Raw genomic sequence first — 24830 nt, 5'->3', positions numbered from 1 at the left:
TTAAATTTAAATTGTGAATCCTTTCCAGAATCCTGGCCAGGATTAAAGCATATTGATGAGAGAAATACTATGGCCATTTTCACACCTATTTGCTTTCAGTTTTTTATATGTATTTCATTGTCTGTTAAACCCTTGCATCACTAGAGAGCCTAAAATAACTTTCTTCTAAAGCTGAAACCAAATGGACTTCATTATAATGAAAATAGCATACTTTATTCTTCATTATTTTTTTGTTTCACCGTTAACCTTTGTGCCTAGCTTTCCGTCTGTTACTTATCTTTGTTCTACAGGTTGAAGAAGAAAGAATTCCATACTAATAAGCCCAAACTGAGTAACAAGATAAATTCACTGGCCCTACCCTCATCTTCAACAATGGAGGCAGGACTTTTTCTTGCAGGTTGCACCCCTGAGTCTCAGGCATGCTTGTTGTCAGAGAAGTATAAATCTTCATAGGAATATGCTAGCAGAATTGCTGAATCTCTCACAGTTCTAATAATCTGTTATTAAATTTAGATTCCATTTTGTGGATATTTCATTAATTTGTGGATTTTGTCCTTGATGAATGGTTACACCATAACAACACAACATCTTTTACCACACTGTGAGCAAAAAGTGGTACAAATTTTGAGTCACTGACCACTTCAGGATGAATCATCTACCAACAGGGAACACTTCTCTGGACTTTGGTTACTCCGTTTGACACCTCTGCTCTTCTGAGATTAAGTCTGTTTCCAGATGCCCTCTGAATATCTGCAGTGACGAAAATACATGCATGAAGCACGTGGAAGAATACCTCTTATAGAAATGGAAAAGGAGAGAAAGATCTAACTCAGAAAAGCTCTGGACAATGATACCTATTGATGTTTCTCCACAAAAAGAGAAATACTATTTTATCTGTTGCAACCTTGTAAAATGCAGATAGAGATAAGCTGACTTTTCAGTTCATGCTTGCAGTTCCTCTAACATACCTTTCATATCTGAGAGAAAAGAAAGAATATTTATTTTAATTTACACTTTTTAGAAAGAGTGGCTTTGAAATCAGCCATTAATACAGTAAAATTAATGGCCTAGTGTTGCAGCTCCTGAGCAGAGAAATCCTGTTGACTTGCATGGGAGTTCTCAGATTGCAGCTGAAAAATTTCATTTTGGATTGATCCTGATGCATTTTCTCCTTGTAGATGTTTCATTTTATGTACAAAAAAGGTGATGATATTCATTCTTCTGGGTAATTCTAGCACTTCAGAAAAAAAAATACTGTCTTCCTTGCTTTGTTATAGAATGTGGCACCTTTCATTAAAAAGAAGAAGTCCTAGTATCTGGACACTAAATATTACAAACATTACATGAAAATTAAAAATATTATGGCCATTTTTACAACTACATGCTTTCAATTTGTTATATAAATTTCACTGTCTGTTAAACCCTTGTATCACTACAGAGCCTAAAATAATACTTTCAGATCTATGTGGGCCAAATCTTTTCCTTCTCTGTTTAACAGTTGTTAATTGGACCAGGGGCTTTAGACAGCTCTTGATAATTGGTTATATAAGAAGACACAGTTTACAACTACCACTGAGATTGCAGCCAGATGTTTAATCTCACTTAATTTTCCATGTTATTTTTACCTATTTTTGAGTCAAGTGGGTCAAATATTTATTAGTGCGATAACACGCGTGATTGTAATATAGGTATCTGAGTAAGAGATGTATGCCTTCCTGCACAGAATTTTTGTTAAGAAATGCCCTATGATTCTCTGAATAAATTCATCATTCAGAACTTCAAATGTTTGTTAAATAATGTTTGAATAACTCAATGTTCTACCAAAGAACTCTTTCACCCACTTTTGTATTCCCAAGGCTTTTAATTGTTTAACACACCTGGAAAGCTTCACTGCAAGTGGTCGAGGTTGTGAGTGACTTAAACCATTGTGGCAATTAGCATCTTCTATTCTGATAAAATTATATGGTAAGTAACGCACTCATTCGTTTTGAATGAATATTGCAAAATTTGAAATTAATTGGCACTGATTCTCCCACTGTGTCATTTTCTGAAGCAGTCTCAGTACTCAGTCTGAAGCACTTTTTCATGCTTTTTGGTACATAAATTACAAAGTTGTACTTTGATATTTTATTTTATTTCATTTTAGAAAACCATGGCCACTGATTGGAAGGAACCCTACTGCTCTTCAGGACATGTAGGACTCAGCAGACAGAAGTGGAAGAAACTTTTTTATTTTCTCTGCCAAGACAACTGGGTCAGTGAATGAAGCAGGCAAAGGATTGAAGAGGTACCCATCTTCACCCTAGGGCACTGACAGAGATAATTCTCTGTTCTTCGTTGTTGTGTTTTCTGTAATTAGAATATATTTTTCAATCATTCTGGATGCATTCAAGTTGTAAGTGGCTCAGGATGCACATAGTGAATTATTATACTGCTGGTCTATACTGGAAGCTTTATAAGCCGTTCTGTATCCTGATGTGTTAAAAGAAGATAAAACAACATAAAAATCAAGCTGAAAGGTACAAAAAGCATTGCTGTTTTGGTTTTCCTATTTATGAAGCACTGAACTGTAGAGTACTCTAATGATAGCTTGTATTAATTTTAACAAACTTGAAAATCCTGCTGACTAGTCTAACATTTAGGTGCTTTTTCATTCTGTTTCTCATCAACCTTTAGCTTTCTGCTGGAGGCACCACATTTGTTATGTTAGTGTAAATAGATAATTACAAACAGTTGTAAAATGAAATACCACCACTGGTAAAGCTAAGAAGCCTTTAAAAGCTTCATCCCACTCAGTTAAAAAAAATTAATTTAAATTAAAATACATGGATTGAGAACATACCAGTTTTATTAACACAAAACCCATTTTTGTGCTGCTTGCTAAATAGCTCCAATTCTGTTAGAAAATATTCTGTTTCCTAAAACTAGCGTTTTCTGGTTCTTGCTTTCTACTTACACACGAACGGTGGAATTTTTCTTCAGAAACTACCCAGGGGATCTGAAAAAAAAAGTAATGCCTCTTCTCACAGATTGGTCTTTAACTAAAGGTTAAACTCTATAGTAGTTGAAACTCTGGTGATCTCGAGTCGTCTGTTGGAGGTGATCTTTAGCCTTTTGTAAGCAGAGCTTTATTTTGCAAAGACACAGGGGACATGTTGTAGGGGAAATAGAGTATAATGCCTGATGTGTTTTACTGGAGAGCTGAAGAAGAGAATACTAAAGAGGGAATAATAAGTGTTAAGAGAATAGCACAGAGCACAGCAAGTCCCTCCTCTTCAGTTAAGTTTAAGAAATAAAAAAACACTGGTGGTTCATATGGATCCTTAACCCATAGCTGCATCTACAGATGCTGCTTCAAAATTTGCTTATGTCTAGGCAGAATATACTTTATATATGTCCTGTAAACACTACAGCTCTTAATGCTTTCTTTGGCCTTTGTTCTATGTTCCATTATCCTGTGTGAAATTCATCCTGGGAGCAGACTTTGGGCACAAGATTGCACAAGAGTCAATGAAGTTGTCAAATTAAAACCTAAATGGGACATGGACTATGTGCTGGCCCTTTTCCAAGGATGAATTTCACCTTTTTCGGCATGAATTTCTGAGTCCTCTTCTTCCTTTGTGAGAGGTCTTCTATTTCTGTTAGAGAGTCCTTGAGCTCCTTAGAAATGAATATTTATTTTAGTCCTTTATTAAAGAATGTGACAAGACTACTGACAACGAAGTAATGTCTTTCCTTTCCAGTCTTATATCTTAGAGAGATTGGTTAGGGAAAAAGAAAAAGAAGGAAATACAAATAGACTGGCACTTCATAACACCTATTTGTAAATAATATCCTCAAAATCATGTTCCTTTTTTTTTTTTTTGCTGTCCTGTTTCAATATCAGCATATGCCCTAGGGGGACATTACAAAAAATTGTAAATATGTTATTAACATTTTTTCATTTCCATGCTATGTAAAAGAGTAATCAATATTGCAGCACTGTAGTTTTTTGATCCCCCTGACTTTATTACATATGAAGAATGCATATTGCATCCATAGGTATTTGCTACTGACCTTGTCTTCATATGATTCTTGATAAAAATAAGGATAATATCCTGTCTTAAATCTGCAGACATGAATGTATTCTGCAGTAATATTTTTCTAAACATCAGGTTATAGAATTTACTTTTAAAGCCTGTTTGGCACTGACCTATTGTGCTGGTTTTGGCTGGGATAGGGTTAATTTTCTTCACAGCAGCTCGTATGGGGCTGTGTTTTGGATTTGTGCTGAAAACAGTATTGATAACACAGGGATGTTTTAGTTATTGCTGAGCAGTGCTTACACAGAGTCAAGGCCTGTTCTGCTCCTCAACCCACCCCACCAGCAACTAGGCTGGGGGTGCACAAGAAGCTGGGAGGGGACACAGCTGGCACAGCTGACCCCAACTGACCAAAGGGATATTCCATACCATATGACATCATGCTCAGCATATAGAGCTGGGGGAAGAAGAAGGAAGCGGGGGACGTTCAGAGCGATGGCGTTTGTCTTCCCAAGTAGCTGTTATGTGTGATGGAGCCCTGCTTTCCTGGAGATGGCTGAACACCTGCCTGCCGATGGGAAGTGGTGAATGAATTCCTTGTTTTGCTTTTCTTGTGCGTACAGCTTTTGCTTTCCCTATTAAACTGTCTTTATTTCAACCCACAAGTTTTCTCACTTTTACCCTTCTGATTCTCTTCCCCATCCCACTGCGGGGGGAGTGAGCGAGCGGCTGTGTGGTGTTAAGTTTTCAGCTGGGGTTAAACCATGACACCTATCAATACTTGTGTTTTATAATTTAATTAATTTGCTGGTTTTTCAACTATCATGGTAATTTTTAAAGATTTTTTTTTTTACACAAAAAATTTGTAAGCAAATATTTACGCATACAGCAATTCGATTTTCTGTGTACTTCGTGAAGGTCACATTTTCGAGGAAAGCATAGACAGTTCAGGGAAAGAATTCCTACACATACACAAGCATACACACTCAAGCACACATGCTATCTTTATGACTTAGTTTGTTACGACAGAAACAGAAATCAAGTATATTGGGTGTAAGAGAAATTTTTAGGCTAAAGAAAAAATACTTTAGTTGTTGTCCTTGTGTGAAATGAAGAGGAGAAACAGTAACCATACACAGTTTTCCAGGGATATTAAAATAGTCAAGTGTTAGAACTGTGTAAGCAAATGTGTACTGCAAGATGGGAATGAGGCATATGGCAAAGTTGTTGAATATCTTATTGCAGGAGTTGTAAACTGATTTCAATTTAGGTCAGTCACTGACATTCCCCAGAACAAACCATAGTTTCAACGATCCTTCTTTAGCAATATTCTGTGTTTGCGTCCAATGTGGTGGGTATTTTTAAAAAGGAATAATGGTCTTGCATTTTTAAAGTACTTTTAAGAGGCAAAACCACAAAGGAAGTGCTTTATATCAAGCTAAATAACTGAAAAAAGAAGAATGTTGTTTTCCAACTTCTTTTTTTATGCTACAGCTTCAAAGTGTGATTAACTGTTTGTTACACTCTGTTATAAATATGCTTCAACTGAAGAGGTGTTCAATTGGCTGTTAACACTTTAAATTAATCGACATGTACCTCACAGTCAGCTAAAGCTCATTTTTGTGACTGTAAAGTGCCATCTTTGTCTTCTTCTAGTACAACATATACACATGCTTTTCTCCACAATATCTTTAAAATAGCTCTAAAGTGATCTCCAGGGAGCATACTTGTCATGAGATAATTACTGTCCTGTACTATATGAAACTCTTGGCTGCTCTTCATGCTTTAGGATATCCCAGGGGAATAATCACTGTATTACAATGTCTTTTCTATTGTGATTTAATATCTTCTTACACTGATTGACAAAGCAGTCAAGATGAAATTAAGTTATCTTGTACCAGTAGTTTCCCAGCACAGATTGAAGTGAAAAGACATTGGGTAATGCTGCTCAGCAGAGTACAATGGCCCTCCTTTCTGAAATTAGACTTCAGCTACCTGCATTTAAAAAGCTATGAAACATGACATCTGGCAAGCTCATTCTTCTCAACCTCTTTTTATAATCAGGCTTAAGATCTCAGTGGATATTCCCTAGCTGAAGATGCACAAAGCATGCTGCTGATACAGTCTTTAGATCTTAACATATATAGGTGGTCATAAACACACAGCTGGAGAAGAGACTGACATTCAGTACTTGAGCGATTCACAGTATGAGTCTCGTTGGCGTTAGGTCACCACTGCCAGGTGGGGTTGGCTTGTGCGACGCTAATCCAGATCCCCAAATACAGGAGTAAGTAAATCAGGAGGAACTGTGCAGGCTGACTTCACTGACCAGTGAAGGGAGTGGGTAATTGCTGAGGAAACCCCTGTGGTTATGTCCACCTCTTCCCTGGGAGGTTCACGCAACTGCTTCTCTTAGGTTCTCCAAGGGATGTGATATACATCTCAGTCAGACTAAAACTTGGGTACGCAGCTTCTGGGGCTAAAAAGGTTACTGTTCTTGACCACATGCCACCCTCACTGAGCTTCAGTGTCATATACCAGCATTACATGGTGCAGCTTTTCACCTTACTCCCCTCCCAACCTCTGCGGTGCCTAGCTGCCAGAACAACCCCTTCTTACTCAGGGGGCACAGCCTACGTTATTTTGTAAGATTCTCTGACTTACGTCGGTAAAAAGACCTGTTCATGTTATTTTGAAGGAAAAGGGAACCAGGTCAGAGGCAACTTGGGAAACGGAAAAAAAAAAAAGAAGCATTTGCAAATCCAAATGAATATTTTCATTGTCAAAGGAAGGATGACTGCTTCTTAAAGACAGGAGTTTGGTTTTGTGAATGCTTTTATGACTGCACGCACTTTTGAAATATATGCACCCCCTTTCACAAAAAAAACCCCAAACAACTTAATTTTTAGTACCTATGTAATGCAGCAAGGAAGCATATGGAAAGAAGGCTGGAAACCATTTAAATCATTGTACGATTTATTATGAAAGGAAAAGTAAAGTTGTATGAGAATTTCTGATTCCTCTTTCTCCAGCTGAAAGACAGAGAAAAAGAACAATAGAGCGATGATTCGTGATGCAATTTATGATTTGCCCTTAAGATATTTATGAAACTATTATCTTTATTTCCCCTTTTTCTTCTCATATAATTTGATTTGTGGGAAAATTAATAAAAGAAATTACATACACAAAAGCATAGCCCATAACTGCTGCATACTCAAATTGATAAATGTGAACCATACTCAGTGTGATATTTAACAGAAATGAAAATATGATGGTACTAAAGTTATATCTCTTTTTTTTCTCTTCATTGGCTCTGCTATTAAATGAAAGGAAATCTGAATATTATGCATCTTGACAGTGGACTCTTACATAGTGAAACAACATTTAGCATTATTAAAATGTGAGTTATTCTTGTAATTGCATTTTTTTCAACACTAAAACAGTGATTGATGTACATAATATTCACTTGATAAGTCACAGAAAATACAGTAACAGTAAATTTCTTAAAGCAATTAAGCTGCCTTTTGTTAACATTGAAATTACAACCAAAGAATACTTATTAGGTTAATAATTGTATTTGTTGCATATATAATTGAGATTAAGGTAGAAACTAATCTAAACTGAATCAAAATGTATTTTTACACATAATATGCTTCTAATAGTATGTCTGCTTGCTTAGACAGACAACCACAAGCTCAGTCTATGCACCTTGATGCAGAAGTGGAAACACACCACCGGAAAACTCATTACAGAAAGGAAGCTTTGAAAATGGAAAAGCCAGTGCACTGTTTCTTTCTTTCATGCCATAGTAGTGTGGTTTCTCTGTTTTCCATGCAGAAAATGAGAATAAGAACTTCTCCCTACCTTACTGTTATGTTGATCTTCATCTGTTGTTAAGATCGTGAAGGAAGGTCTCAGATGCTACGGTAACAGTGGCTTATGAGCCTGAGAAATCACTAAAAACACTTTATCATCTGAATAAAATGAAAAATGTATTTCCTTGTAGAACCTAAGAAAATCAAAAGAAGGTAGAAAACCTGGAAGAATGGTTTGTGCCAAACAAAGAACACCAGTATGGCATGCAGGTAAAACAGTGCCATGATGACATGCAATGAAGATACTCATAGCTCAAATAAGAGTGACTTTCAGAATCACCTTAAAAACAGGAATTATAGAAAGCCTTCCCATTGTGGTCAAGAAACCATTTGCCATACTTTGGCAATGCATGTTCTGTGGTTGTTACATGTTGTACAGAAAAAATGTTTAGAAAATATTTTCTTCGTAATTATTTTTGCTACCACTTTTTGTGATCATTAACACCAATTCTTGTGCATAAAGACTGAATATTCAGTATGTGGGGCAAAATATATAATGAGCGTATTTTAGAGATCTATGAAATTATCTAAAAAAAGCTTCAGTCTTACTGTCATAATCCAAAGTCTCACTACCTCTTTATAGGTTATAAAATAGAGGCCTCTTGTGCTTTTAGGAAGTTAGACTTCTTGGATTCCTACTATTGGAGGCTCAGTGAAGCATCATGTGCCAAATATTTCTCTAATGCAAAGTTAAATGTTGCTCATTTAGGATTGAATCTTGGAGGGAAAATTCCCTGTGTGAAAGCAAAGCACCTTATTTTCTTTTAAACACTGTAGTTGTTTGAAGCTATTCAGAGGTTATACCATAGCTTTGTCAAATTTTCTAAGTTTTCTTAGAAAACTTTCTAAATTGTGTTTCTAAGTAAATAATGAATCTTTTGTGTGCATATGCATGAATGTTTGTTCTAGGTAAATCGTGGCACTGAAGTCCTGTAATGTTTATTTCTGGATTTCCAAATAATCTGCCTAAAGTAGTGTTTTTCACCCACGTGCAGACTTTCAGCATAAAAGGAACAGAACTGATGGGCAGGAAAGGTTTTGCTTCTCTGGGACTCCAGGTCTCCATGACTTATTCCAAGAAGCTCCACATGAATTTCCCCAGATGAAGTGATAACGACAGGAGTTTTGCTGTTGTTCAATGGGATCCAGGCTTTGCACCAAACCACTGCCTGTAATTCAATTACACGGTGTCAGCAGCAGAAAAAACCCAGCCTTTTCTTCACATATGACTTGCCTGCATCTCTGCTTTCTACTGGTTTGTAAAATAAGTGAAATATGCACGCCTGGGCATCCAGCTGTTACTGTTGGCAAGCCTCCACTAGCACAGGTTATAGCATCCCAGGGTTGCAAATTATCACCATCATACTGGGAAAGTGGTTGGTTTCTTTTTTTTTTTTTTCATTCCAAGTTTCTGCAACTGTAGCACAGCATAAAGCTATGTGTTTGTTCTCTCCTGGATGGCAGGACTGACCTTCAACCAAATATTTAAGAAACTCTGCAGAGCCTGACGTGCTCCACGCTGCATGATTCAATGGGAAGGAAGCCTACCTCTACAGGAGGTCATCGAGAAAGTAAGATAAAGCAGCACTCTGAAAGGAACAGCAGCAGGACATGGCTCAAAATATTATCAAAGGAAGAAAACTGTTTTCTTAAAGGGCAGCAGTCTCCATTGCAGAGGTAATACATTTGCATTGGGACACTTTCAGAAGGTATGTGATTTTCAGTGGGGTGTCATGGCATTCAGACAAAATGCCACACACAAGAAGAGTTTTTATAATCTATTGTATGTTTTTAAAAACTGCCTGAATGTGTGTCTGCCGCTATGAAGAACTTAAGCAGTTTAAAGAGAAAAAGTTCTGCAGCTTCCTCACCTAAACAAAAAATATTTCTTTTCCCTTTAAAGGAAGGGACACATATAAGTATTAGAAGTATTGGTTGCAACTTTAACTAAAGATGTCGTATACAGCAGATGTGGTAACAGCACATTACAGAAAATATTTCTTTTCAGTCTCATTTTTTTTCTTCAGAATGTATTTCTGAAGTGAGAATTTAGGCTCTTACATGTAAAGGTCAGGAGTAATATTTTTAAAGAAAGATACAAGACCAATATTTTCTGTACAACTTTGTGATTTATGGTAGCATAGTAAGGCCTTTGGTAAGTCTCATCTGACCTCACTACGCTCCTCAAGTCCTGCTTGAGCAAGCGTATAAGCAGTTAAAGAATGTATCTCGTAGCAAACTATGTCCAGTATTTGATTGTCTTCCTTTGTGCTTTTTAACGCAATTATACAGAATTTGAGACACCTGGAGTCTCCCCACGCTCCTTCAAAGTCTTCTGCTTTAACATTGCAGCAGCTACTTCAGATAAATATTGAAATTTTGAATGAAGGCATGAGTGACAGAAAAGAGTGGAGCTGAGAGGAGCAGCGTAACCCTCTGTACAGTCGGCCACCAGCCAGGCTTCCTCTGGCTCTGCACTGGTGCGAGGGCCTCTTCAGGTCCACGTCTCTAGGACAGTAGTTGCTGGGTAGGATGATTGCACCTATTTAATTAGATGTTTATGCAACAGCATTATACCAGCTGTCAATTTTAGGAGTCCACTCACTGAACATAAGGGAAGGTGTTTCTGTTCCTTATTGTTAATTACCCTACATAGTTCTATGTTAGATTCATCTCTGTTAAACGTTCAAAAGACTTGAGGAAGCATATCATTATCTTTTGTATTACTTTTTTTTGGTAAAGCTACACATAGATCTCTCATATATGCATGTATACACACAAATGTTTATAGACATATGCATATGTACTCACACATAAGTGAACCCAAATTTATAATAGATTTTAAAGGGTAGATAATGCCATTAATATTAAAGAATTCATAAAATGTCTTATTTAAAAGTATATTTTGATAATCATATACACCCATACTGTCATATAACATTGCAGTGCGTTTTAAATACTGTTTGAATGCTCTATGATTATAATACTCAAATGTATAACATCAAGACTGGCTGAAGGCAAAGGAATGTCAGAAGAAATACATGATGAGAATAAAAATTACATAAAACTAGCCTTCTAAGTAAGTAACAGTCAGGCACGGCACTGGTAAATGTCAAAACAAATAATGATTATCATGTGCAAATTCATATCTGAATGATATTATAGAGTAACTATGCCATGAACCCTGTACCTTGTCTGAATGTTATACAATCTCTCCCTCAGATTTTGCCCAATTTGTTTGCACTAGTCTAGGTTTTAATATGTAATATGATAAAATAAATGCAAACATCTAATTTTAAATGATGTGCATAGTAGTTGCCTTGTTTAAAAAAAAAAACATCTCCCCCAAAAAACCCCACCTCCCACTTTTAAAAATCATAGCCATGACTAGATTTATTAAAAATGCTAACTGAATTATTCCAGTTATCGATAAACTCTTTGCAACTTCAAAATTTATCTGCAAGTATATATGAACATTTAACCATCCTAGTTTATCTGAACATGATTTGATTGCCTTAGCATCTTCTTCTGCCAAAGTGCTATAGCATTAGAAATGTAGCAAGAGCAGTTGCATTGGGATGATCCTACTGACCAGAGCAACGATCCATCACTGCTGTATCCCACCTCTGACAGTGGCTAGTCACAGGTGCATAGGGGAAGCATGTTGAAAATAAAGGCAGAGTAGATGCATGATCCTTTAATATTTCATGCAAGTTTTTAAAAAATCAATAATTTACGTTTGATTAGATCATTTCCTCCCACATTATACACACTAGCTTTTGATGGGTTTTCTTTTATTCCTCCTTTAATTATTTCTTAACGCATTTTGGCTACTGTTAAATGCCATAGCAAAGTTATGTAATTTTACAATTGTTATTTTCTTTTGCTTGTTTTAAATATGTTGCTTGATAGTTTAAGTGCGTGTCACCAAGTTCAGGTGTTTTGGTAAGAAAAAGAGAATAGAATTTTTTTTTTTCACTTAATTCAGAGCCTTCATAAGCCTATAGCTCTCTCTCAGACACTTACCGAGCCACCCCTTTTTCAAGGTGGATAATATATAGCTACCTATAAGTTCTTATACAGAAGCCACTCAATGGTTAGCCTCATCATCCTTTTTTTCTATCTCTAGTTCTTTTTGAAAGCATTCTTTCAAGTCTATTACAGAATTTATCAATTTTCTTTGCACATTGTTGCAGAATATCCTAGATTTCTCTAGGAAGCTGAAATTACACCAGTGTAGTCCTTTCCTCTGGCAGTAAAGCTGATTTAAAGGATAAATAACATACTTAACTTGTTGGCAATTTCACATTGAAATATCGAGCAAATATCACATGATACATGTGATTTATTAATATTCAATTTATTGATCTGTTTTTGAAAATGATCTATTAGCATGTCTAACTGAAACGATTCCTCAGACTTATCTCCTATAAAGAAAGGCTGTGGTATCAGCTTTCCTTAGGCTTCTCTGCTATGAACATCAAGCATTGGGATGCTCAAATTTTCTGTGATGGCTTTTTCTTTCCATAGCATCCTTTTTGTACCTACAGGATCTATTGACCCTGAAACTGCAGATCTTTGGCACAGGATTGCAGCGCCATACAGCTATTTGGCAGATTCCATGCTTACGGTAAGTCTGTAAAATCAGCCATAGCTTTGGGTTATTTACTAAGACATTCCTCAAATATTTTCTTTGTCTTGCATCGTTAATGGTTTCATATTTATGTTATGAAAGGTAATGCTTCTCCTGGTCTGATTTACTCCTAACTTCCCATCTTTGATGTATTTTTGCTGTAAGATCCTCCTGTTTCATTTAATTATGCTACAACCCATAAATAAGATGGTCCTTTTTTCAGAGAGGTGGCCTTTTAGATGTACTTTTGGCGTGATGTTATTTTTATTCTGATTGGCTAGTGTGGTGTCTTTAGCTATTTTCCAGGCTGTATTTTACCCTTTCAGCTGCTCTTTTTCATTTCCTTTTTTTACAAGCTTCACATTTTTATATACCACTGCTAATTGAAGGTAAACAATAGTATTGTGAGTAGTTAAGACTGTATCTCTTTTCTTCTATAAGGATATAATTCACTGTTACAAAGTCACTATTTGATTGAGGTATTTTGAACCAAATTCTGCCCTTGTTTAGAACTAAATCAGTATTTTTTTTCTCTTTTTGTGAGTTCTGCTATGAGTTGCTTTGAGTAGCAGTCATATATGATATCAAAAATCTATACTTTGCATTATATACCATCTGACATTTATCCACTGTGGATTATGTTCTCATTTATGGTTTTATTGACCACTCTTGGAACAAGATACCCATTAATCAGTTTAATTGAGCCTTTCTTCTGACCTAAAAATAGATCAATCAAACTTCTTCTCTTATTTACTCACATACAGTGAATTGTATTTACTATTAAAATGGATCCCAGAATTATTTTGGGAACCTTAATTTCAAAAGGGCCATGGGAAATCTAGTCCACAGATAAGGAATGGAAGGAAAGCAGTTTTTAAACGGGGAAGGAAGAAAGGTTTTCCATAAGCTGAAGAAGCTGATATCAAGAGATATTTAAAGATCAAAGAAAATTTCTCCAAAGAACAGATATACAGAGTATAGCTCATGGAGGAAACTGTGGTACACAAGACCCAAACAATAACTCTCAAAAGCCTCCCTTTTCCCCCAAACTGCAGGATAGCAAATTGCTTTTCTGTGGAGAAAGAAGAGTCAGAAAATGTGCTTTAATTTAGACTTTTGTCACTTGATTCAGGTGGATTTTGTAATTTGATGCGACAAGGTTTCAAGATAAATGGAAGAAATAAGTATTTTCCCAAATTACTAAAGTATGTCTCTGTTGTGCTGAGTCTGTGCGCTCACTACGCAATAGATTTGTACCTAAATTTAGTATTCCTTCTCTGAAATAGCAAACATACCCATGGCACTTCATACAAATGTCATTGTAAATGAAATGCTAAACTGAAGTATTAGCTATGAATTGCCTATCCACGTAATCTGTAAATTACTTTTAATAGTCCATAAAAGGAAACAGACTGTGTCACGTTAAAGGTTTTTGCTGTATCTCAATGAGTGCAACTTTGCAGAAGTCACCTGAGCTCTACAGTTGCATTCATTCACTCTGGGAAAATCTCCTAATGCCTCAGGTAAAGAAAGGTCTTCAGCATCTAATCCTTGTAGCCCAGATCTCCAAGACTGCAAGAAAAAGACGTTCCTGTAGCTGTTCAGATAATGTAGTCTCCCTCTCTGGCCCACAATCCTAGAATGACTAGTTGAAGTCTGGGGAATAGCATGGCATACTTGAACAGGGAAGAAATGGAAATTTTATCATGTCATTCTGATTTACTATACAGCATAAATGCATGTTTTATATGAAAAAAAATAATGACCTTTCAGTAAGAACTCTGCAGAAGTGGAGTGGTTACTTTGAGGGTTTTCTTTCACGTTGATGTACTTCTAGTTCAGAACACTCTTGATGCCACACTAAAGGTAATGTTACTATGTAATGTATGCATACTATAATCCCATCCCTCCAAACAATAGGACCAGACTGGGTCCACTTAGAGAAGCGGTCTCTTGTAAAGCTGATGTCAGATCTTACAGCTCCTGTACATACTAGTCAGCCTTAGTCATTGAGGACTACTCAAGTGTTTACAGTGAATTACAAAGAATTTACAGGATCATTGTGAGAGAGAAAACACAAGTTTTGTCTTCAGAAATGCTGACAATCTCTTAATATAGAAAGACCAGTATGGGTATTTTATGATCCATATCAAAGAAAGACTTCAGTGTTGCTGATATTTTAGTACAGCTGCATAACAAGAAACAGTCAAAAGAATAAAACTACATGGCTGAGATTCAAATATGCTCGTAAAGCACAGTATTTGGATGCTCAGTGAGCTTTGTAGCCCCAATAATTCTCACTCGTGTCACATCAGAAGCCTTAGGCACTCTTGTCCTATGATGGCATCTTGTTAGCAAGCAGCAGACCCCAGCAGAAACAAAAGCTTAGGGCATCTCTGCCTAACTGCCCATGAACTCCAGTTTCGCTAGAATTCTGCCTAACAAGAGACTTGGTTACTGATTTGATTTGTAGAAGAGCAAAACCCTGGCAAATTAAAAGCAGCAAACACTCCCAAGTGATTTGCTGCAAAGCAAAATAAATGAGTAACTGCTTTAAATGAATCATATTCCATTAATTTCACATAACAGCAAAAGTAGGATTTTTTTCCTAGTTTATGAGTGAAGTTGTCTTGTTTGAAAATATCCATTATTGGAAGCATTGATAGTAAAGAGGGTTTATAGACAAAACTTGATTATGTCAGTCCTTGATTCAAAAGTTGCCATTTAAATAGTATTATCGATGTCAGGGGACAAGCAAGTCATCATCGCCTTACTCAAAAATTTCTTCAGAGTTCACAAGAGAAATGTATTTGGAAAACAGTAGAAAGATTTTCTTGCTTAACATTGTTACGACACAATTATGAGGAGTGAGAAATATTTCTCACATGTATGCCTTGTAGTCTAGTGAAATAATCGCTCAGACACCTAGGTTCAAAATCAAACAAGCTGGGCATACTCAAAGTATATTTTGTCATTGTTTTCCCATGACAAGTTTTACAAGATGTTGTAACAAGAGCTAACTGCAGTAGAGGAAATTAAACAGGTGTAAACTGGAACAGATGGGTCTATTCCAGGTTTTGACATACAGAAGGATTTGAGAATCCAAAATGTCTTGACCTATTTTGCAGGATCAGAGCTAAGGCAAAGATTCTCAATAATTCTCAAAATAGCAACATACCCTACAAATATAAAAATATAGAAGAAATGAGGACTTCCAACTATAATGCTAGATAGAATGAAACATTTCTCTTAGCACTGGCATACTGTGCTCTTATTCATTCTCCATACATTTATTCTCCATCATCTTACTCTTTTTCTCTGTGATTTCTGTCACTTTTCCATATGGAAAATAAGAGAGAAGTGTCAATTTTCACATAGAAATCTCTGCTTTTGGTGCTCAGCATCATTCATTGTTTTATTTCCCTTCCTTTTCAAAAACTTTCTTTATGTTAAAGCTAAGCTGAAGCTTAAGTTGTAGAAATTATTCCTTTCTCGATTTTACAAACAGTTAGTGTATTAATCTTTACTCACCTTAGCAGTGCCACTGTAGTGTAATGCTTAATTTACATTAATAATCCCAATGACTTCATTTGGTTCCTATTGCGGGACTGAAAGCCAAATATGCATCTTTAATCACATGCCTGATGAGCCCATTTGGCATTCAGTACCGCAACAGGAACCAGATGAAGTCATTGGGATTATTAATGTAAGTTAAACAAGTAAGTATTTTCTGGACTAATAGTTAATTGTACTTAACTGTTCCTCATGGTCAGCAGAGATAACTCAAGTGAATTGTGATTATTATATAATTTCTAACAATCATGGAAGAAAAAACATGAGTTCCCTCCTTGGAGGCTGTTTAGGATTGTTTTTTATTCTGAAATATAAAAGATACAAACTACAGAGTAGGTACAGCCTACAGAGATGCATGCTATGACTAACACTTAAAAGTATAACTTGCTGATACTTGTGTGAAAATCTTGAGAAATATGGTGATATTCTCTTGCCATAGTGGGTGCTTAACTGCTATAAACCCTAGTGTTATTTCTATGTTCTTAATTATTAAAATATCTATTTACTAGCTAGAAATAAATAGTGGGTTTTCTGTGCAAGGAGGTCAACACTGAAGTCTCACCGGAATCTCTGTTTGAACCCATGTTGATTAATGTATTCTTAAATACCCTGGAAAGGGAGTTAAATAAGTGAGAGTAAATGGTTTGCTGTTAAACCAAAATTATGGGAGCGTAGTAAAGAAAAGGACCAACTATGAGTAACTGCAAAGGGATAAATAAACCACTGAGGGACTGGGTGATAAAATGGCTGATGAAAACAATAGTATGCAATGTAAAGTAATAGAAGGAAAATATTTGAACTTTATGTATGCAGTGATGAGTTCTGAGCTGACTATTATTATTCAAGGATGAGATTATGGGACTGCAGCAGATAAAGCTATCCACGTTACAATAAATATTTTCTAAGAAAGCAGCATTTCAATGTACAGTGTTCCAAAAAAGCAAACAATATCAAAAAGAGGAGCAAACAGAAAAAGTCATTCTGCCACTCTCTAAAACTATGGCATCCTCTTCTTTTGAAAACTGTGCACAGTGCTCTGGTTCATCTTCTCAAAAGGGATAGAGTGGACCTGCATGGCAAGGTGTGACAAGGATACAACAGGATTTAGGGCTTGATTGAGCTTTTGGTCTTGCACGTTGTGGCTGCTTTCACAGACTAGCAAACCTCTGTCAGCAAGGTGAACACCTGGGGAGAGGATACTCCATTTGGCCCAGTGGAGAAGCCCCTGTGTAAGACAGAACACAGGACTGTCTGGAACTGGTGTCAGACAATCAGCATGACTGCGTGTCCTAGTGCTGATTTGTCGTTTTCTGTCTCAGTGCTCCTCCGACTCTTCAAGGTTCATTCAGTTTATCGGTGATGATTTTCTCATGTCCCTACACCAAACAATCTCAATTTGATAAAGGAAAACACTCCTTATGAATGATATAGGTATCACACTGCTTTGTCAGTGATACATCTCAACCTCTCAGCCGTCTTTTCCCAGTTATGTTTTCTGTGCTTTTAAGTGCTGCCCTAGATGACAGTGGAACTAGTCTGACACTTGCTCAGCAGCAGTTAACAACAGACTAAAAAAGCTTTTATAACACTGTTTATATCTAGTTGCAGTAACATTCAGATTTTTCATGTAAATTGGAGCTCTCTTTTTTTTTTTTTCCTTTCTTCTGAAACTTGTATTCACATAGTTAAGCAGAATAATTTTTCATTCTTGATGTAGAAATAATTTTGAGGTCTGGAAAGGTCAAACAGCTCATGGTCTGTACTATCTTTACAGATTAATTGGCACAAAAAAAAAAAAATCATAAGGCTTGGAAATTCACAACAGGAAAATCCTCAGTCTGTGAAGAACCTGCCCATGGGAAGGAGCTAGGTAAGGGACAAAGGAGAAATACGTTTCCTATCCTCAGCCATTTGTGCCTTTCTTAAGCAAGAAAGATGGCTGGAAGGTAGTTCTCACCATTTAGAAGCTTTGTGCAATACAGACTACTAGAGCAGTAAAAACCACAGTGAGGATCCTTAGGGTAAGAGCAGACAATCAAAGGAACTAAATTACTAAGGCCTAGCCAGGTATCACTTAAGAACTGACAGTGGAGGCTCCCTTTACCTCCTTCAGCTGTGAAATGTACTGGTTTAATATACCATGCTTTAGGTTTTAAAAATCTGGATTTTGATCTTTTCCTCTGTTAGGCTGAATCTGATGGGGAAACTACATTTTTATTTGCAAGCAAAAATGCATTAGTGAATCATAAAGCGTGGTGTATTCTGTAGATGTGGGAGATGGTCATGGGCATGGACCAGCTAATGCCTTTGACTGAGTGCTAGTACCTATAAGATGGTAGGCATTACTCTAGGGCCGAATAGCTGTGGAGTAGCAGGATTTTTCAGACATGCATAATCCTATTTAGTATGGTCATTACAATACAAGAGCAGAACAGTAAGAGTTGATGGTGTCTAATCTTTCATATATTCTTCTTGACAATCGTTATCCACCAGAGGGAGCTGCTCTAGAAATATTAAAAAAAAAGTTTTTATTGTGAATTTTGGCTTCAAGATATAATTCTTCCTCACCTTCAGCCTAAAGGAATAGGGATGTCTTAGAAGTATGCGTACTGAAGTAAAAGATCAATCTTAATACATGCTCTATGCCTTTTTATAACCATGTGTCATGCTTTTATCCTTTTTATAAACAACTTTCAATCCTAGGGTTCATGAGAAAAGCTAATGCGCCAGGCTCTGTGCCAGTCTGAGGGCATCGTTATTAAGATATGATATTAATGGAAATGACCTCTGTCAGTAAGATGGACTAAGCTTGCTTCTGAAGCCTATCTGGTCTTTAACAGTTTTATATTTCAGATGCTCCCTTAGGCACATCAGTGCACTGGCACATTAAGTTATGGAATTAAAGTAATGTAAATTCCACCACGAAAAGTATTCCTACAAGTAAAGTAAGTAAAAAAGCTCAAACTTGTTCAAAATTTGTTGAGCCAGTGACTTCTGAATACTAAATATTTTCTTTTCTAAATGCTAGATTGGACTGTGTAAAAGTGGTTGAATCTTTCAGTATTGGACTAATTGATCTCTTATTTTACTGGTGTGGTATCTTCCTTTTGCTTTCTTTGTTTCCCAGTGCTCTGGAAGAATCCATCCAGGTTATGGATAAATTTTATTATACTTAGTTATAATTAAAGCTTACTCATAGGAATAATCCTGTCAATCCTGAAAATTAGATACATGTATCATCATACATTAAGCTGTTCACATCTACACCAGATATTTCCCAAATCAACACTTCTAACAGCAAATTACATAGCAATTTAGGTCAAGTCTGCCATTTTTAAATTCCAACTACTTATCTTGGTCATCCTTTGGATTATTTTTCCAAATATGTGTAAATGAATAAGTGGTTTTAAGAATTAGTTGCTAGTTTTGCTTGTTTTTCCATTGAGAGCAAATACAATCATGTTTAAGGTATTTTAAGATAAGCTTTTACTTCATATTGGCAGTGGACTGCATATAGGCAAACAGGAATGGCCCTTAGAAAATATTCCTATCTATATAAATTTTAAATTTCCATGTATGTAAAACAAAAAGAGAGTAACTGGATGCATTTTACAGTATCTAGTTTGTCTGTCTCCCTCACAAAGAAATATAATTACCTATCTCTAGAGCACTCTGAGAAAGGACAAAAACCAAAATACTTTGAAAGAAATACCTTAACAGCCAGGGACTAAATTTCTTTGCTGGAATGCTAAAGCTGCAATATCTTATTTTCTAAGGTTATATAAAATGGTAATATACCCTAAATGTTTAGATGCTTTGTTACCTACAGAAAATCAATATTTTTTTGCAAGCAGCTGCTGAGTTGATCAATCATTCTTCTATATTCTGCTCCAAAGTCTGCGGATGTGTTTTTAACAAAGAAGATCTTTTGTATCAAACAGTAGACAGATTAAATGCAATTTGTTGAGATTAAGTTTGAGGCAGATTTCTGAGTCGACTTGCCAGTTGCATCTTTTTGAAAAGCTACAGGTAGCTGCTGCAAGATGCATTTATAACTTCCAATAAGCTTAAATCTAAACGATCAGCAGCATGCCTGAGGCTATGGTGAAAAAGTAGGGCAGATTCACTGCCTTAGAAGCCAATAAAGGCAAGTTTGCTACATGCTACAGCTACTGGCAAGGGAGAGCATCCATTCAGCACCTGCTGTATTTCAAGCTCCATTGAGCTTCTTCTGGGCAGCTCATCTGATAGCCCTGAAGGAGAGTTTAAATTTGAGCAAAGTCCAAAGAAAAATCAAACAAATGTTTTGTGCCTCAGAGCACTAGATAGAAAGAAATTTTATATGTTGCGTAAAGTAGTAACTAACGTAGATTTGTGTATGCTTTACATAATTTTATAGGTTAGTCTTTTGTTTAACTGACAAGGGAATGCCAGTAAACCTGACACTGCAGCTTTTTTTTTTTTACAGTTCTGGCAGTAGAAAGAGGCACTTTGGATACACTGTGATGTGATGTGATCTTTCCTGTGATACCTTAGTGATCACAGTTCCTAAGAGTCCCAATCAGGTCTGCATACTGGTCTTAACACAGAAATTCATAATGGGAAATTTATAATAAGGAAGGGTTATTATTACTTGTACTATTGTTGTAATTTCCACATTTTTGGTGGGATTTTGGGGTTGTGGTGCTTCTTGTTTTGTTTTAGTTCTGGGGTTTTTTGGTGCCTTGATTCATTGTGTATAAATTCTTGGTACAGCTTCCACATTGGGAAAGAACATCAAAGCATGTGCTTTGAAGTTCAAAATATATTAATGCAAGTAACCATTAGATCCCCCATCATCACGGCTTTCTGAAATTGGGACTGGTTGTCCCAGCTTCACACCAGATTATCAGCAAAGTATTTCATTGATGCCTTAAACTTTTTTACTGAGAATTAGCCTTTAATTTAATTTCAACACTATCAGCTCATGACATGGTACTTTTCCAGACAGAACTGTCATGTTTTAGACTAAAGCTGTGATTTTTTAAAATATTATTTGGTTTCCTGCCTTTTTCTATATTCAACAGCCTACACAAAACTGCATGAAAATAAATATTTTTTTTCATTCCACCTGATCAAATTAGAAGGGCTGCTGAGGCACTTAGTGCAGAAAGATATGTAAGAAAAAGGAAACTTCATTTTTCAATCAATTTATTTTTCATAGAGATAACTTTTTCTGAAGTGTGAGTAGAGCTGAAGAAAGAAAAAGAATTGCAAGGAACTAAAAATTTCTGGAAAGCAGTTTCTCAGTTACTATGGAGGAAGGATTTTAAAAGCCTTCTACAAATTTGGAGTTTCTCTCCAAAGGATTTGTCTGCTACTTCAGATTTGAGAAAACTGAGAGACACTGGGATCATCGAAATATTAAAAGAAGTAAAGTTATTTTCTTTTCTCAGCACAGAGAAAAGCTATAGATGCTTCATAGAGATATAAAGGCAAAAAGGAATATTCTGAGACTGAGGCTATTTAGTCAATATATTCTCTAAGGGAAATTACAAAGTGATTAACAACATGAAGCAGACTCAGGGCATACAGCCAGGGATTTATCTCCTCTAGTAAGCAAGACATGAGAAGAGGCTATTGCAATGGTATTATTCAAAGTTTCACTGAATGCAGGTATTACTGGAGCATTTAGCCTGACCTCTATCATAACCGGTCCTTATCTTTTGCCAAGATACCCTGTACTGAATCCAAAAATATTCCTGGATAAAGCATGTCTTCCAGAAAAGCAGCAGGTGAGTCCACCCATCCTATTAATAAGGCATTGCAATAGTTAATCCCACTTATTGTTGAAATTGCATGCATTTTCTCATATGAGTTTGTGTGATTTTAGACATTCAGTGCCTGTTTCTTAATCTTGTCTTTTTTAAGTGTCATGCAGTGTTTTTTCCCTGTGAAGGTACTTGGGCACTACTTGAATTACCACTGCGGGGGCGGTGGGTGGGAGAGGGGGGAAAAAAAGCAGTTTGCAAGGTCTCTCACCAGAAGGAGTTACTTTGCCATGTCCACTAGAAGATGCATCTAATTACCCACTAACACACTTGACCTGGTAATGTTTAAATCTTCTAACTTTCTGTAGGCCCATTCTACCATGCATTTTCCACAATGCCTTTAACTTCCTTTGTCAGATTTCTACATCCCATAAGTTTTAAGCTTATATTTATTTATTTTCTATTTCCTTCTTACTGTTTTATTATACTGTTAAGTACTGTCCTCATGTTGCCCTGAACCAGGATGCGCTTTTGGATGTAATTCTCATCTTCATAACGGAATTGTTACCGCATGATTCTTACTCTCTAGCAGCCATCTTATTTTTAAAGAATTTCCAAATTTCTTTTGACATCTTTCTCTTTAAACATTGTTTTCTGACCTGTTTTGCTTATGATGGCCTTCATTTTGGGGAAAACTACTCGTTTGGAAATTTATGTACTAACACAATTCTTAGTGGCTGGGACTATGTTCTCCTTCCTTATGGAGAAATTGATGGGCAGCTGCATTATTGCTATTGGTCTGTAGGTTCCGAAACAATGTCCAGTTCTGTTATTGATTGATCTTTATTCAACATAATGACATCCAAATTAAATTAGAATTGCAATTAAAAGCAGTGTCTTTTGAGCCTGGAAGTTATTTTCTTCATTTAGCATTGCTATTATTCTACTGTTTGGTATCCTATATGTTTTAATCAAACTGCATTGCCCAAAATCCAGGTTTTCTTTATGTATGTTAGAAAAATACTTAAGAATGACCTTGTCTTGGTAATATTTTTTTAAATAACTGTTTTCAATTATTTGTATCACCTTTCTCAATTACCACAGTTTCCTAAATATGTTTTTTTAATTTTATTTATTACAGTGATTCACCTGCATTAAGGTTCTGCATTATCAGTACTTGACTTAGTTACAGATCTGTCTAGTATAGAGTGACTCCATCTTTTTTCTTCCTTTTTTTTTTTTTAAACCTTATTTATCTTGGTAAGCAGCTTATTGGTGACTTTTTAACATTGCAATAATCTGACTTGCTCTGCCAGGTTTCAGGCAATTCCTTTGCTCTTCTCATGAGTCATAACAATTCTTTTCCTCAGCAAAACAACTGGCATTGGTTATATAAGCAGTTTTATATTCCTTGTCAGCTCAGCTGAACTTGTTTGCAATATGCTGAGTAGGAGTTTGCATGACAGTTGTCATCTCAGCAGCCGTTTCTCTCTGTTGCTAATGCAACAGCCTCCTTGATGTCCAGCTAGTCTCTGAGATCATTAGCTCATTATCACCATCAGTGGAGATGCAGCCTGTTCTCATTGTCTAGCGTCCTCCCTTATGGGGATGTGGTACGCTATTTTGCAAAAACAAATCTTCCACTTTGCACTAGCTATGCAAATAGTAGTATGTCTGCAGCACTCACAATAACAAATTGTGCTGCAAGAATAGCTCTGTAAACTTTGCGAATATCCTGAAATCTTCTGCTATTGAAGCAGGTCTCTGATGGTAAAGTATGTCATTAGAGGCAGCATATAATTTTATAATTCCATGCAATTTACAGTTGCATTTTTACTTTTGCTCCAGGCAATTGCCACAATATCTTGTACTTAGTACTGAGAGCCTTCACTCTCACCTTAGCTGTAGTAATGCTTCCAGCTCTTTTTCTCCAGGCTCTGAAATACTGTGTAAGTAGATACATCTCTTAACTGAAGAGCTTACAAATTAGAAAGGCATATTTTAGTTCAAACAGTACTTGTCAGGATTGATTCTTACTTCAGAGCTTACTTAACCTCTAACACTAAGACAAATGGAAATTCACTACTAACTCACAATGTATATTTCAATAGCTAGTTTTCCCTCATGTTTAAATGAATGGTTTAAATGAATGGATGTGGATTAAGTATGATAGGCCAACAGCTATGTATGAAAATGTACTCTGTTAGCATTCTATATCTACCTCTGAACAGGAACTACCCCTTCCAAAATGAGTACAGGATGTGCACGCCAGTTGCACATGCAACCTAAAATTTGATAGTCCCCCTAATTCCTAATATACTGAATGACTCGCATATATACAAATGAACACTTAACACATTTTTGTAGGTCATTAGCCTTTATAAGTATTTTTAAAGAGCACAGCCCTGAAAATTTTATCTCCAGAAATTTGCAGAAGTGACATCCTGTTACTGCTCTTAAATGAGGAAGAAATTTCATTCCTAGTGTGTTAGTTACCAGTGCAAACACCGTAGGAACCTGGGAGGATGCTATTAATTCTTTACATCAGCCAGGCAAAACTTGGACAACATCCAAGGTATCTTCTCCAGCCGTAACTAGGAACCGAAACTTGGGCTCCTCAACTCAAAGAGTTCTCTTTGCTTGCTTTATGACAAGAAACAACCCACTGTAATTAGACATAAGCGAGTTCTTCTGATAACATGATTTTTAGAAGGTTTCAAAGTGAAGGTTCACAAATCCATAAAATTGTACTGCCACATGCAACAACAAGAAGCCCTCTCTCTCAAACATATAGCTCTTAATTGATTTAGAAGACTGTCATCCTATGCCTGCATCAAATAGGCTGGACTGTCTATGGCACTCAGTGGTTCATCCAGAGTAGTAACTTGGCATTTGAACTCTGTTTCCACAAATTCACAAGCAAAGTAGTAAACTGGTACAGTTTTTTCTTTTGAGTATCCCCAGTGTGACAAGAAGA

This window comes from Gymnogyps californianus, chromosome 4 (assembly GCF_018139145.2).
Source record: "Gymnogyps californianus isolate 813 chromosome 4, ASM1813914v2, whole genome shotgun sequence".
Classification (NCBI taxonomy): Eukaryota; Metazoa; Chordata; class Aves; order Accipitriformes; family Cathartidae; genus Gymnogyps; species Gymnogyps californianus.
This window is presented reverse-complemented; position numbering follows the sequence as displayed.